General features: G+C 38.7%; 1 pseudogene; it reads right to left on the bottom strand.

Annotated features, from left to right (window-relative positions):
• Positions 1-13,343: 13,343 nt before the first annotated feature.
• On the bottom strand, positions 13,344-13,683 carry LOC101603969 (annotated as a pseudogene).
• Between the last annotated feature and the right edge of the window lie 329 nt (positions 13,684-14,012).

Below are 14,012 nucleotides of genomic sequence, written 5' to 3'. Positions count from 1 at the left end.
TAAGTTTCTGTCTTATTCTCAAACACATGTCTATGGGGGAAATTTTGCATTCACATCAATACAAGGAGATAAAATAATAAATGTAACAGAACGGACAAAGAAACAATGGCTCAGCTTTTCCTATGTGTGATGTATGAGTTGCTTAAAAAACTAAAACACACGAAAATATGCCAAATAATACAGCAAGGCACAGCATACACTAATTTCTTAAAAAAAAAAAAAACAGTTTTAAAGATTAAATTCTAGAACTGGAGAAATAGCTTAGATTAACACACTTACCTGAGAAGACTAAGGACCCAGGTTTGATTTCCCAGTACCCACATAAACCAGATACACAAAGTGACACATGTTGAGTTCATTTGCAGAGGCTGGAAGCTCTGATGTGTCCATTCTCTCCCTCTCTCTCTCTCCCTCTCTCTTTCTCTCTCTCTCTCAAATAAATAAGTGATTTTTTAAATCTTATATATATGGACATATTTGTATGTAAACAACACATATTGGTACCATATGTTGCTCCTCCCTGTCCCTTTTCTGAAGAGGCCTCCCTCCTTTGGGATGCAGGTCAACTCCATGGGGATTGTGAGTCATGTATTATGAGGTGGGGAGAGGCCATGTCTCTGTATAAACTGCCCCAACTTGTGGCTCTAACAGTAATTCCACCCCACTCTGGTTGTCTTTTTGTGACTGTGTGGGTTCACCTAGAATGATATGTTCCAAGTTCTACCATTTTTCTACAAATTTCAACATGTCATGTTTTCTTAATGTTGAGCAGAAGTCCATCATGTAGATCTACCACATCTTGGTTATCCATTCATCCAGTGATGAGTACCTGGGTTGATTCCAGTTTTTACCTATTATGAATTGAACAGCTATAAACATGGGTGAGAAAATATCCCTAAATTGAGATGTGAAACTTCTAGGGTAAATGCCCAGTAAGGGAATGAATAGGGTCTGTTGTTAACTCTATATTTGTCCTTTTCCAGAATCTCCGTATTTATTTCCACAGTGATTGTACCAGCTTACATTCCCACCAACAATAAATGAGGGTTCCTATTTCTCCACATCCTTGCCAACATATTTTCTCATTTGATTTTTTTTCTAGTCTATTCTATTTAATTTAGAATTTTTTTTGTGATAACATGCTATCTAACTAATTGACATATTGTCTTTTTTTCTGTAATTAAACATTTTTATTTTATTATATTGTTATTTATAATCTATGACTCTATTATCTGTCCATATTTATGTATCTATTCATCTATATATGTATGACTCTAACATCTCTATATTAATCTATATATAACATCTACTATCTATACTGATATAACACAATTTATCTTTACTAACAGTACAAGTAGTAATTTTAAAAAATATTCCATAAGTGTCTATTTACTTATGAATTCAGCAAATATCTATGCATGAAGTTGTAGCTAACATTTATAAAGTATTGCAGAATGGCTGCAAAAGACAGTTCAGAGTAGATTTTTACTTTGTTTTTCTGAGTTTCCTTTATAGCTCACTACTTTAAATTGTTTTACTTACAAATAAGGTAGTTATAGCCATATATACCACCTAGGCTATTTCTAGGAGTTGAAGTATATGAAAAACTGACTCAGAAAACATATAATAATAAGTTTTACTATATCAGGCAGTACTGTCTCTTAATGGACGGGGTAGGTCATGGATGAGCCTAAACAATGGTACCAAACTGCCTGTATTTGCTGAAAAGAAAACTAATAAATTAAAAAAATAAATATTTCAAGGTGCAATAAGTATAAGCATTATTAAGATATTTGACATTATTTTGTACCAGCTTTCAAAATCCAATGCATATTTTGTACAAACAACCCATCTCAGTTTACACTAGTCACATTTGGTTCAATGTTTGCTTTAGAGCTCAGAGCTAAGAACATTATGAAACAATGACAGGTTGAATTTTATTAAGCATATTTTTTCAAATATTTTCTGAGGCAGGGTTTCACACTAGTCCAGGCTGACATGGTATTTACTACATAGTCTTAGAATAGCCTCAAACTCACAGCAATCCTCCTACCTCTGCCTCTTGAGTGCTGGGGTTAAAGGCATGTGCCACCATGTCAAGTTTTTATTATGTGTTTTTTATTAGTTATGTGTACAGAGTGTATTCAGCCATGTTTGTACCATCGTTAGCCTCTTCCCTGTCCTCTCCCTTCCACAGGAACCCTCCTCGTTATTCCTTTTTCTGGCATATTGTCTTAATCATTAATATACTATTTTAATCACTATAGTGTTACAATAATTGTACATATCTAGAAATAGCCATTATCTCTTCTTACTGCCCTAGAAATATTTTAACCATTCTCAGCATTATTTATTTTTGACATTATGTTTTCAATTTCTAATCAAATCCCTCCACCAAGAAAGTAAACCCCCAAATCCATGGGTATTCTAATTGTAATAATTTTAGATCCTTATATGGACTCAAGGAGAATGGATATCTTTAGGACAGTATATTTCTAATCAATTGAAGCAGCTCTTTATTCATTCAATAAGGTTGTATTAACACTAAAATATTACATATTTTATCTACATGAATATGTATTTTTGCTAAATTTTATTATTAGTTACTTTACATTTCTGGAAGCATTGGCAAGTGACAGTCTTTTTCCCTTTAAAATCATAGTTACTTTGTGTTGTATAGACCTATAAATTATTTATTATCCTGATTTCATAACTGACTAAATACATACATACAAATAATTAAAAAATCTTATTTACCATGGAGTTACTTCCAGAATAGATAATTTTCTTTCTTTCTTTTTTATTAGTTTTCTATTCTGCAAGTACAGGCAGTTTGGTACCATTATTAGGCTCATCCGTGACCTATTCCCTCCCCATTGGACCCTCCTTGTTGAGGTATATGGGTTGTGCATTGTGGAATTAGCCCACAGTCATTGGTATAATAAATGCCTATGTATATCATGACCCAACATGTGGCTCTGACATTTTTTCCACCCCCTCTTCTGAAAAATTTCCTGGGCCATGTTGGGTTCGTTTTTGGTCTGCTTCACTGATGAGGTGTTGGGGGCCTCTGGGGCTCTGGCTCTCTGATTAGGTAGGCGTTGACTTTTCTCTGTGTTGGTCTCCTTCCCCCTTGTGCTGGTATCTGGTTCATCAGAAAACAGCACCCTTGCTTGTTTCACCAAGTTTCCTCAGTTTTAGCTGGGGCCCTTTTGAAGTATGATGGGGTGGCTCTCTCCTTAGGATCTGCATCTATCTGAAAAAGAGAAGCAGATTCTCCAGTGGAGAGTAAGTTAGCACCAGGATAAATAAGATAGCCCTTACTTTTTTTTTATAAAGAGTTTGATAGGTGTAGGCCCTCTTGCAGCCCATGGCTGATGGTAGCTTGATATTGGAGAGTGGTCCTATGCTTGGATATGGTTCTACTTGTTTCCCAGCTCCAGCTATGGGTATTGTACCACTGAGGGGATCAGTTACCCGAATCAAGAGCAGTTGGTTCCCCACCATGGCTGTGTGCCACTATTGCACTTATTTGGGCATCACACCAGGTTATTTGCTGCTAAATAGGTTGGACCATGAGTTGCTTGGACAGATATTGGTCGTTTCCCCCAGTAGACCGTGTAGCACCTGCTGGCACTAGATGCACTGACTGTCTGGGGACTGACTCTCTCCTGGCTTCCAGCCATGTTATTCCATTTTACATGTCAGCTGCATATGGAGTCTTCAGCAATAGGTTCTTACCACTAACCTTTGGTGGGTCATCAAGTACTCTGACAGAAATCTGTCATTCTGTTAGAAAACCTTGTAGGTTTCTCTGATCCAAAGCTCATTGTGGATGATAGCCCCATGCTGGTACTGGGAGTTACAGGTCAGTGCCCCCTAAGAAAATGAGGAAAAAAGATAATTAATATATAGGAGTTAGGAGAGAGATAGAGAGAGAGAGGGACAGAGAGAGGGAGGGAGGGAAGATGTAGCAGATTTAGGTTAGACCTGATGCTACCCTGTACTGTCTTGTGGTTCAGGTGTTTCCTGTAAGGGCCTGGTAAAGGTTCATCCTTTTGATCTGCCTTTCAGGAAGTAGAATTTTATGGTACCATTGCCATTTAGGTCTAGATCAGTGTTTCCCACCCCTTCGGTGACCTCCCCTCCCTCCCCTTCCCTCCTAGAGTCTAGTCCATGAGATGTTTGCTGGGTATGTAAGGTATCTTGGGTAGATTCTGGTTAGGTGCTGGAGATGAGTGAGACTATGTGGCTTTTTTTTTTTTTTTCTGTGATTGGGTAAGTTCACTGAGAATGATCTGTTCCAAGTTCAACCATTTTTTCTCAAATTTCTTTGTGGCATTTTTCTTACTGCTGTATAGAATTCTATTGTGTAGATGTACCACATCTTATTTATCCATTCTTCTAGTGATGGACATCTGGATCGATTGCAGCTCTTAGCTCTTAGGAATTGAGCCACTACAAACATGGTTGAGCAAATCTCTCTGGCCTGTGGTTTGAAGGTTTTAGGGTAGGTGCCCAATAAGGGAATAACTGGGTCTGTTGGTATCTCTATAGTCAGCCTTTTCAGGAGTCTCCATGTTTCTTTCCAAAGTGGTTGTACTATCTTACATTCCCACCAAGAGTGGATGAGTGTTCCTGCTTCTCCACATCCTCGCCGGCATTTATTTTCATTTGATTTTTTGATGTTTGCTATCCTTATTGGGGTAAGGTGGAACCTCATAGTTGTTTTAATTTGCATTTCTCTGATAATTAGGGATGATGCACATGATTGGTAGGGATGATGATCATTCTTGGAATTTATCCTTACCTTTATTTATGTCTTCATTTAGTATGGCCAGCTGATTTTTAAGGTCCTCTTTTATTTCACGCTCCCTCAACCCTATTACCTGTCTTTTAACTCATTCCAATCTCTTATCAATTTGTTCTAGCTTAGTGATGGTACTAGCCACATGATTATTGGTCCTTTGTTGCTTTCCTGCATGTTCTACCAGTAGGTTGGTCAGGGTTGCATTGTTCATAGATTCAATTTGATGTTCTGATCCTAATGACTCTTCTATGTTTTGGTTAGATGCATTTTTCATTGTAGGACTTGGTGATTTAACTGGATTTTCTTTCATTATATTTTTTATGTTATTTCTTTTGTGCTGTGGTCTGCCCATGACAGTGTATGGGTACATAGGTAGGTGGATCAGCCTGGGCTCTAGCACAATGGGAATCTGAGGCAACCTGGGGCAGTTGCCAAGCAGCCTGGACTTTGGCTCCCACTTGCCAAAGCCACCTATCTACTTCCTGACAGGGGTGCCAAAGTTGCCTAAATTCTCAAGTGATAATGTGCCAAAGCTGCCTTCATTTGAGCTTGGAGGGGGACTGAGGTACCAAGTCCTGAAGCAGCCCAAATGCTGTCTGGGAACACTGGGACATGGAACAGTCTGCACTCCCCCACCACAGGAGAATGGGCGTTGGCAGGAGATGGCACAGTTACAGGGTGCCGACGGGCACAGGATGGGGTGCAGGACAGGGCATGGACAGGGTGCCATGATGTGTTACGGGCCGGGGTGCGGGATGGGGTTCCGATGGGGCAAGGGAAGGGGCTTGGGGCAGGTGCAGGACAGAGCGCAGCACTGGGGCACGGGACAGGGCATGGCTGTTTGGTGAAATGTGTGTTCTATTTGCGGGGGGGGGGGGGGGAACCATGATTCCCTGTCCCCTACCCCCATCCCTCCCACTGACAAGAAGACCCAGAAAAACCTTAATGTCTTGCCCATCTTTCCCAGGGATTTGCAGCACAGCTAGGGGTGGCCATCTTGGCCAGAAGTCCCTCATTTGATTTTTTAATGTTTGCTATCCTTAGAGGGGTAAGATGAAATATCACAGTTTTTTTTTTTAATTTGAATTTCCCTAATGGTTAGGGATGCTGAACATTTTCTTAAGTGTGTGTTAACCATTTCTAATTCCTCCTCTGAAAACCCACTATTTAATTATCTGCCCTACTTTTGGAGTGGGTTGTTTGATTTTCTTATTGTGTAGTTTTTTTTGAGTTCTTTGAGATTCTTGGTATTAAGTTTCTGTCAGTGATATTGCTGGGAAAGATTTTCTCCCAGTCATTGGGTAATTTAAAGGCTATGCTTATGATATGTTTGTGTGTGCAAAAGCTTTTTAGCTTCATGACATCTTATTGGTTGAGTGCTTGTTTAATTTCCTTGGCTACTGGGGTTTTGTTCAGGAAGTCTTTTCCCAGTCCTATATTCTGGAGAGTCCTCCTATTTTTTTTTTCTTCTTCAAGTAATTGAACAGTTTCAGGACTTATATTGAAGTCTTTAATCCATTTGAACTTGATTTTTGTGTATGGTGAAATGAGTGGGTCTAATTTCATTTTTATGCATGTTATCATCCGATTTGTCCAACACTATTTGTTGATGATGCTGTCTTTTCTCCAGTCTACATTATTGTTCTGGATCTTCATTTCTGTTCCATTGGTTTATGTTACTGTTTATATTCTATTACCATGCTGTTTTTGTTACTATGGCTTTGTAATATAGCTTAATATCAGGTATGGTGATAGCACCAGTGGTGTTTCTTTTGCTGAGGATATGTTTAGATATCAAAGGCCTTCTGCCATTCCATATGAATTTTGAGATCTTTTTTAATCTGTGTGAAGAATGATCCTGGTATTTTTATTGGTATTGCATTAAATCTGTATATTGCTTTTTGTAAAATGGCCATTTTCACAATCTTATTTCTACCTATATAGGAGCATAGGAGACCTTTTCCTCTTCTCAAGTTCTCTTCTATTTCTTTCTTGAGTGTTTTTATGTTTTCATTATATAGTTCTTTCACATCCTTTGTTATCGGTATTCCAAGGCATTTAATTTTTTTTTTTTTTGGTTTACTATTGATAATGGGATACCCTTACTGATTTCTTTATCTGTATATTTGTATTTTGCATATAGAAAACCTACTGACTTTTGTGCATTGATTTTGTATCCTTTCACTTTGCTGAAGTAATTTATCACCAGTAGACGTTTTCAGATGGAGACTTTTGGGTCACTTGCATATAGGCTCATGTCATCTACAAATAGAACTAACTTGACTTTTTCCTTTCCAATTTGAATCCCTTTTATTTCTTCATCCTGTCTTATTTCTTGGGCTAGTACTTCTAGTAATATGTTGAAGAGCAATGGTGAGAGTGGGCACCCCTGTCTTGTTCCCAATCTCAGTGGAAACTCCCTGAGTTTTCCCTATTAAGTATTATTTGGGCTTTAGAAGCTTTATATATAGCCTTTATTGTGTTGAGATATAAACCTTCTGTGCCTATTCTTTCCAGTGTTTTGATTATGAAGTAGTGATGTATTTTGCCAAAGGCCTATTCTGCATTTATTGAGAGGATCATGTGTATTTCTTATGGTTCAATTTATTTATGTGGTATAATATGTTGACTAATTTCCATATGCTAAACCATCCCTGCATTCCTGGAATGAAACCTACTTAATCATGGTAGATAATACTTTTGATGTGTTGTTGAATTTGTTTTGCAAGGATTTCATTCAGCATCTTTGCATCTAAGTTCATTAGGGATAAAGGCCTCTAATTTTCTTTCCTTGTTGCATCTCTGTCTTGTTTTATTGTTGAGGTGATGCTAGGTTCATAAAATGAGTCAGGGATGATTCACTGGTCTCTGATTATGTGGAATAGTTTGAGAAAAATTGATTTTAGTTCTTCAATGAAGACTTCATAGAATTCAGCTGAGAAGCCATCCAGTCATGGATTTTTCTTTGGGGGGAGCTTTTTGATTACCTTTTCAATCTCCATGGATGTGATAGGTTTGTTTAGGAGATTAATCTGCTCTAAGGTTACTTATATAGGTGGTATGTGTCTAGGAATTCATCCATTTCTACCAGATTATTAATTCTGTGAAGTGGAGCTTTTGGAAGTATGTCCTGATGATTCTTCCAATTTCATTGATGCTTGTTGTGATCTCCTTTTTCATTTCTGATTTTGTTAATTTGAGACTTTTTTTCCCAAAGAAGCCATTCTTTGTTTCATCAATTTTAAAAAAAAATTGTTTTTTTAGTTTCCAATTCATTAATTTCTGTTCTAATCTTGATTATTTCTTTCCCTCTGAGCTCTTTGGGTTGGATTCTTCCTGTTTTTATAGCACCTTTAGGTGGACAGTTAGGTTATTGATTAGGGATCTCTCTGTCTTTGTAATGAAGACATTTGGGGGTATGAATTTTCCCCCTTATTACTGTCTTCACTGAGTCCCATAAGTTTTGGTAGGCTGTGTTTTCATTGCCATTTAATTCTAGGAATTTTACAATTTATTTTTTTGATTTCTTCCATAACCCATTCATTATTTAAATACACCTATTCAGTCTCCAGGAGCTGGTGGCATTCTTCATGTGTCTCTTGTTGTTAATTTCTAGCTTTAAAGCATTGTGATCTGACATGATGCAGGAAGTTCCTTCAATTTTCCTGATTTTATGAAGGCAAGCTTTATGGCCTAATATCTGTGCAATTTTGGAGAAGGTTCCATGGGCTGCTGAGAAGAATGCATATTCTGTAGTTGGGGTGGAAAGTTCTCTGGAAACCATTAAGTCTAGATTATATATGATGTTGTTGAGTGCCATTATTTCCCTGTTGAGTTTCTGCTTGGATAATCTGTCTATTGATGATAGTGGAGTATTGAAGTCTCTGGCTATAATGATGTTGGTATTTATTTTTCTCCTGTTGTTGAGTTGATTTTGTTTTCTGAACTGTGGTGCCCGTGTGTTTGGTGCACATATAATTTATGGTCATTGCCTTGATGAGTAAGAAGTGACCATCAGTTGTCCTTTTCCATTACTTTTGGTTTGAGGTCTATTTTATCAGATATTAATATAGCAACACCTTCTTGGTTTTTATTTTCATTTGCTTGGAATATAATTTTCACCCTGGGGAGGTTTCTATTATTAATTGGTAGGTGGGCTTCTCAAAGACATTAGATAGAAAGGTGCAGCCTGTGATCCAACCTGATAATCTGTGTCTTTTAAAAAAAAATATTGGGCTGGAGAGATGGCTTAGTGGTTAAGCGCTTGCCTGTGAAGCCTAAGGACCCCGGTTTGAGGCTTGGTTCCCCAGGTCCCACGTTAGCCAGATGCACAAGGGGGCGCACGCATCTGGAGTTCGTTTGCAGAGGCTGGAAGCCCTGGCGCCCCCATTCTCTCTCTCTCCCTCTATCTGTCTTTCTCTCTGTGTCTGTTGCTCTCAAATATAAAAAAAAATAAAAATTTAAAAAATATATTTATTTATTTAATAGAGAAAGAGGGAGAGAGAGACAATGGACACACCCGGGCCTCCTGCCACTGTAAACAAACTCAGATACATGCACCCTTTTGTGCATCAGGCTAACATGGGTCCTGGGGAATTGAACCTGGGTCCTTTGGCTTTGCAGGCAACCACTTTAACCTGCCAAGCCATCCCTCCAGCCTAACCTGTGTCTTTTGATGGGTGAGTTAAGACCACTTATATTTAAGGTTATTACTATGAGGTTTGAATTAATCCCTGCCATGATCAAGTGTTTTATGGGGTTCAGTGCTTTCTTGTGTTATGTACTGTTTTGAGCCTGGTTTACTATGGTTATTGTGATCTTTTTCTTTTTGCATCTTGAGATTGTTTTTTTGACTGTTCTGTGTGGAGTATTCCCTAAAGTATTCTCTGTGGGTGTGACTTTGTGTTCATGTAATCATAGACTTGACTTTTTTCATGAAAAGTTTTGCTTTTATCATCTATTATAAAGGATACTTTGTGGCATGAAGTAGCTTGGGTTGGAAGCCATAGTTTTACAGACTTTGGAGTGTTCCATTCCAGGCCCTTCTGGCTTTCAGGCCTTCCATTGATAAGTCTGATGTAATTGTCTTTGTATGTTGAGAATTGTTTCGCTCTTATTACATTTAACACTCTGTTTTCATTGTTAAGGGTTTTAATTATGATGTGTCTTGGACAGTTTGTTCTTTGATACTGGGAGCTTCTTGTATCTGGATGGGCATCTCTTCTGCAATTTTGCTGAGTATGTTCTCTGTGCCTTTGTGTCTCATTGGTTGGTCTGTTTCCATTTTGGGAATGAATTTCTGCTGATTTCTCTATGATTTCATTGGAGGCTTTCATTATAAGACTAGGAATCGTTGGTGGAGATCTCTCTGTTTTCTGACATTTTTTTTTTTTTTTAGTCTTTTTTTTGCATTCTAGTCTACCCATTTTAGGAGAACCATTTTATTGAGGAGGAACCAAGTTTCTTTTTTTTTAAAATTAAATTAAATTTGTTATTATTATTATTATTATTATTTACTAATTAGTTTTATACTCAGTGAATACAGTCAAGTTGATACCATTGTTGGGTCATCCATGTACTACCTCCTACCCCTGTCCCCTCCCTGTTGAGGTATATGAGTCATGTATTATGGAGTTAGCTCACAGTTACTGATTTTCCAATGGAGAGTAAAGTTAGCACCAGACAAATTGGATAATCCTTCTTTTTTTTTTAATATACAGAATTTAATAGGTGTAGGCTTGCTTGTAGCCCATTATTGGTGATAGCTTGATAATGGAGAGTAAGCTCATGTTTGTATATGGTTCTGACTTGTTTCCCAGCTCCAGCTATGGGTCCCGTACCACTGAGGGAATCAGTTAGCCAAATCAAGAGCAGTTCCTTTCCAACCATGGCTGTGTGCCACTATTGCACTAGTGTGAGCATCACAACAGGTTATTTTCTGCTAAGTAGGTTAGACCATGTGTTGCTTGGACAAATATTGGTCATTTTCCCCCATTTGCCCATGTAGCACCTTTTGGCACTAGACACGCTGTCTGGGGACTGTCTCTCTTCCAGCTTCCAGCCATGCCATTGCATTTTACATGTCAACCAAATAAGGTGTCTTCAACAGTAGGGTCTTACCACTAACCTTTGGTGGGTCATCAAGTATTCTGACAGAAATCTGTCTTTCTTTTCAGAAATCTTGTAGGTCTCTATGATCAAAATATCATTGTGGATGATAGTCATCTGCTGGTACTGAGAGTTACAGATTAGTGCCCACTAAGAAAAGGAAGAAAAAAAAAAAAACTAATATAAAAGAGTTAGAGAAGAGAGACTAAAAAAGAGAGGGAGGGAAGCTGTAGAAGATCAAGGTCAGTTTTCATCATACCCTCTCCAGTGTCTTGTGGCTCAGGTGTTCCCTCTCAGGGCCTGGTGAAGGTTCAAGCATTTGGTCTGCCTTTTAGGATGGAGAATTTTATGGCACAATTGCCATTTGGGTCTAGATTTGTGTCTCCAGCCCCTTCCCTGGCCCTCCCCACCCTATTGTCTAGTCCTCGAGATGCTTGCTGGGTATGGACAGCATCTTGGGTAGATTCAGTTTAGGTGCTGTAGATGAGTGACACTATGCAGCAATTTACATTTTTTGATTGGGTAAGTTCACTGAGAATGATCTGTACCAGGTTCATCCATTTTTCCTCAAATTTCATTGTATCATTCTTTCTTACTGCTGTGTAGAATTCCATTGTGTAGATATACCACATTTTAGTTATCCACTCTTCTAGAAATGGGCATCTGGGTTGATTCCAGCTCTTAGCTATTACAAATTGAGACACTATTAACATGGTTGAGCACATCTCTTTGGACTGTGGTTTAAAGGTTTTAGGGTAGATGCCCAGTAAGGGAATAAGTGGGGCTGTTGGTAACTCTATAGTCAGCTTTTTCAGGAATCTCCATATTGCTTTCCAAAGTGGTTGTACCATCTTACATTCCCACCAACCATGGATGAGATTTCCAAATTCTCCACATTTTTGCTAGCATTTATTTTCAGTATATTTTTTGATGTTTGCTCTACTTACTGAAGTAAGATGGAATCTCATAGTTGTTTTAATTTGCATTTCTCTGATGATTAGGGATGATGAACATTTTCTTAAGTGTGTGTTTGCCATTTGTATTTCTTCCTCTGTGAACTGCCTGTCCAGCTGTTTGCCCCATTTCATGAGTGGGCTATTTGACTTTTTATTCATTAGGTTTTTGAGTTCTTTGTGGATTCTAGAGATGAAGCCTTGGTCAGTTGGATAACCAGCAAATATTTTCTCCCATTCTGTGGGTAATCTATTGGCTTTGCTTCTTGTATGCTTGTCTGTAAAGAAGCTCTTCAGCTTCATATGATCCCATTGGTTGAGTGACTTTTTAAGATGATAAGCTACTGGGGTTTTGTTCAGGAACTCTTTCCATTCCTGTATCACAGAAGGTACTTCCTATATTTTCTTCTAGTAGCAATTGAGTTTCTGGTCTTATATTGAGGTCCTTGATCCATTTGGACTTGAGTGTAGTGCATGGTGAGATGTGTGGATCAAGTTTCAATTTCCTGCATATGGTTATCCAGTTTGTCCAGCACCATTTGTTGAAGATGCTATCTTTTTTCCAGCCTATATTTTTAGGGCCTTTGTCAAATATCAAGTAGCTGTATTTGCTTGACCCAATGTCCAGGTCCTCAAGTCTATTCTGTTGGTCTATTCTCCTGTTTTTATGCCAGTACCATGCTGTTTTTAGTACTATGGCTTTGTAATATAGCTTTAGATCAGGTATGGTCATGCCTTCAGAGGTATTTATTTATTATTTTTTTTTTTTCATCTTCATACAAGTTGTTAATGAAAATAAGCTTTATTGCATCAAGTAGTAAATACATACAAAGGTGCAAACAATTTTAGTCACTTTCTTCCAGATGTTTTGATCAACTTACAATAAATATAGAACTGAAATCTACACTTAGTATGAAAATTTTCAGGGTGCATGTTAGGTTTGGTAGATTGCTCTTTCTTCATATTTATAACTTGTGCATCTTTAAGATGGACTTCAAAGCACTCAGTCATGCAAATGCTGAAGCAAAGCTCTGTTGAGCAGGATCTGCGGTGTGGCAACTGAGCCAGCTAGGAGTGAATCATGCTGTCAGTGTGCAGTACAAGTCCTCAGAGTCAGACAAGCTTATGAAAAGGAGCAGACAAATTCAGGTGATGCAAATGTGTTCAAAAGAAGGTTAAAGGGAGACAGTGGCTTTAGGACAGTTGCTGTAAAATAATGTCACATGCATCTTTAATTCAATGCTAAAAATTAATAAAAATTTTTTAACCTTGGGTTATCCTAACGACTTAAAATGCAAATTTTACTGCAAAATCTTTTTCTAATCTTTGAGGGTGTAGGTATAGAGCTTTGTGAACCATGGTAGAAAAACTAAACTGTTACCATTTTGAAAACAAAGAGTTTAGTCTCAACAGGAGAGATGAACTGTAACCTCCCATCTTGTAGAAAGACAGGACCTTCAGATCTAATGAGACTAGGATCTGGTATTGCTTTCTGTCTCAGCCAAGCACTCCCGAACCAGCCCTTGGGCATGGAGGATGCCTCCCTTGAGCTGCTCCATGGCACTCTTGCTCCCTGAATTTGTGGGTCTGATCTCCTTTCTCAGTTCTTCAATGATGGCTAGCAGCTCGGCATATTTGCTCTGAGGCACCTGGCTGTTTCCTGTTCCCTGAGTATAGCATAATGATGGTGGCTCATAGTCACTCAACAGCTGAGGGAACTGGGAGGATGTCACCATGCTAGTGGAAGGGGAGTGGATGCAGCGTTGAGGGCAGTGGCGGGCATATGAGGGTCAAGTTCGGCTTGTAAGACATCCCCCCAAGCGGCAGGCGATGCTGGCGCAGACGGGACAGGCCACGAGGGTAGTGGCAGCAAGGACGGGGGCAGCAGGGTTGGCACCACCTCCCTGCACCAATCCTAGTGTTGGCCCAGTGCCCACGCACTTCTTGTTGTGGAAGGCTCGGTTTTCTCACATGCAAATATGGCCGTCCCTCACCCTGATACTGCTGCAGTATATTACCCATACATCAGGTGGGCGGTGCAGGGACTGCTGCAAACTTTTTCCAGAGGAATTTATTTTGCTGAGGATATGCTTGGATATCTGAGGCCTTCTGCCTTTCCATGTGAAATTTGAGATCATTTT

The sequence above is a fragment of the Jaculus jaculus genome, chromosome 12 (genome assembly GCF_020740685.1).
Source record: "Jaculus jaculus isolate mJacJac1 chromosome 12, mJacJac1.mat.Y.cur, whole genome shotgun sequence".
In the NCBI taxonomy this organism is placed as follows: domain Eukaryota; kingdom Metazoa; phylum Chordata; class Mammalia; order Rodentia; family Dipodidae; genus Jaculus; species Jaculus jaculus.
Note: the sequence above shows the minus strand (reverse complement) of the source record. Positions and strands in the feature narration are given on the sequence as shown.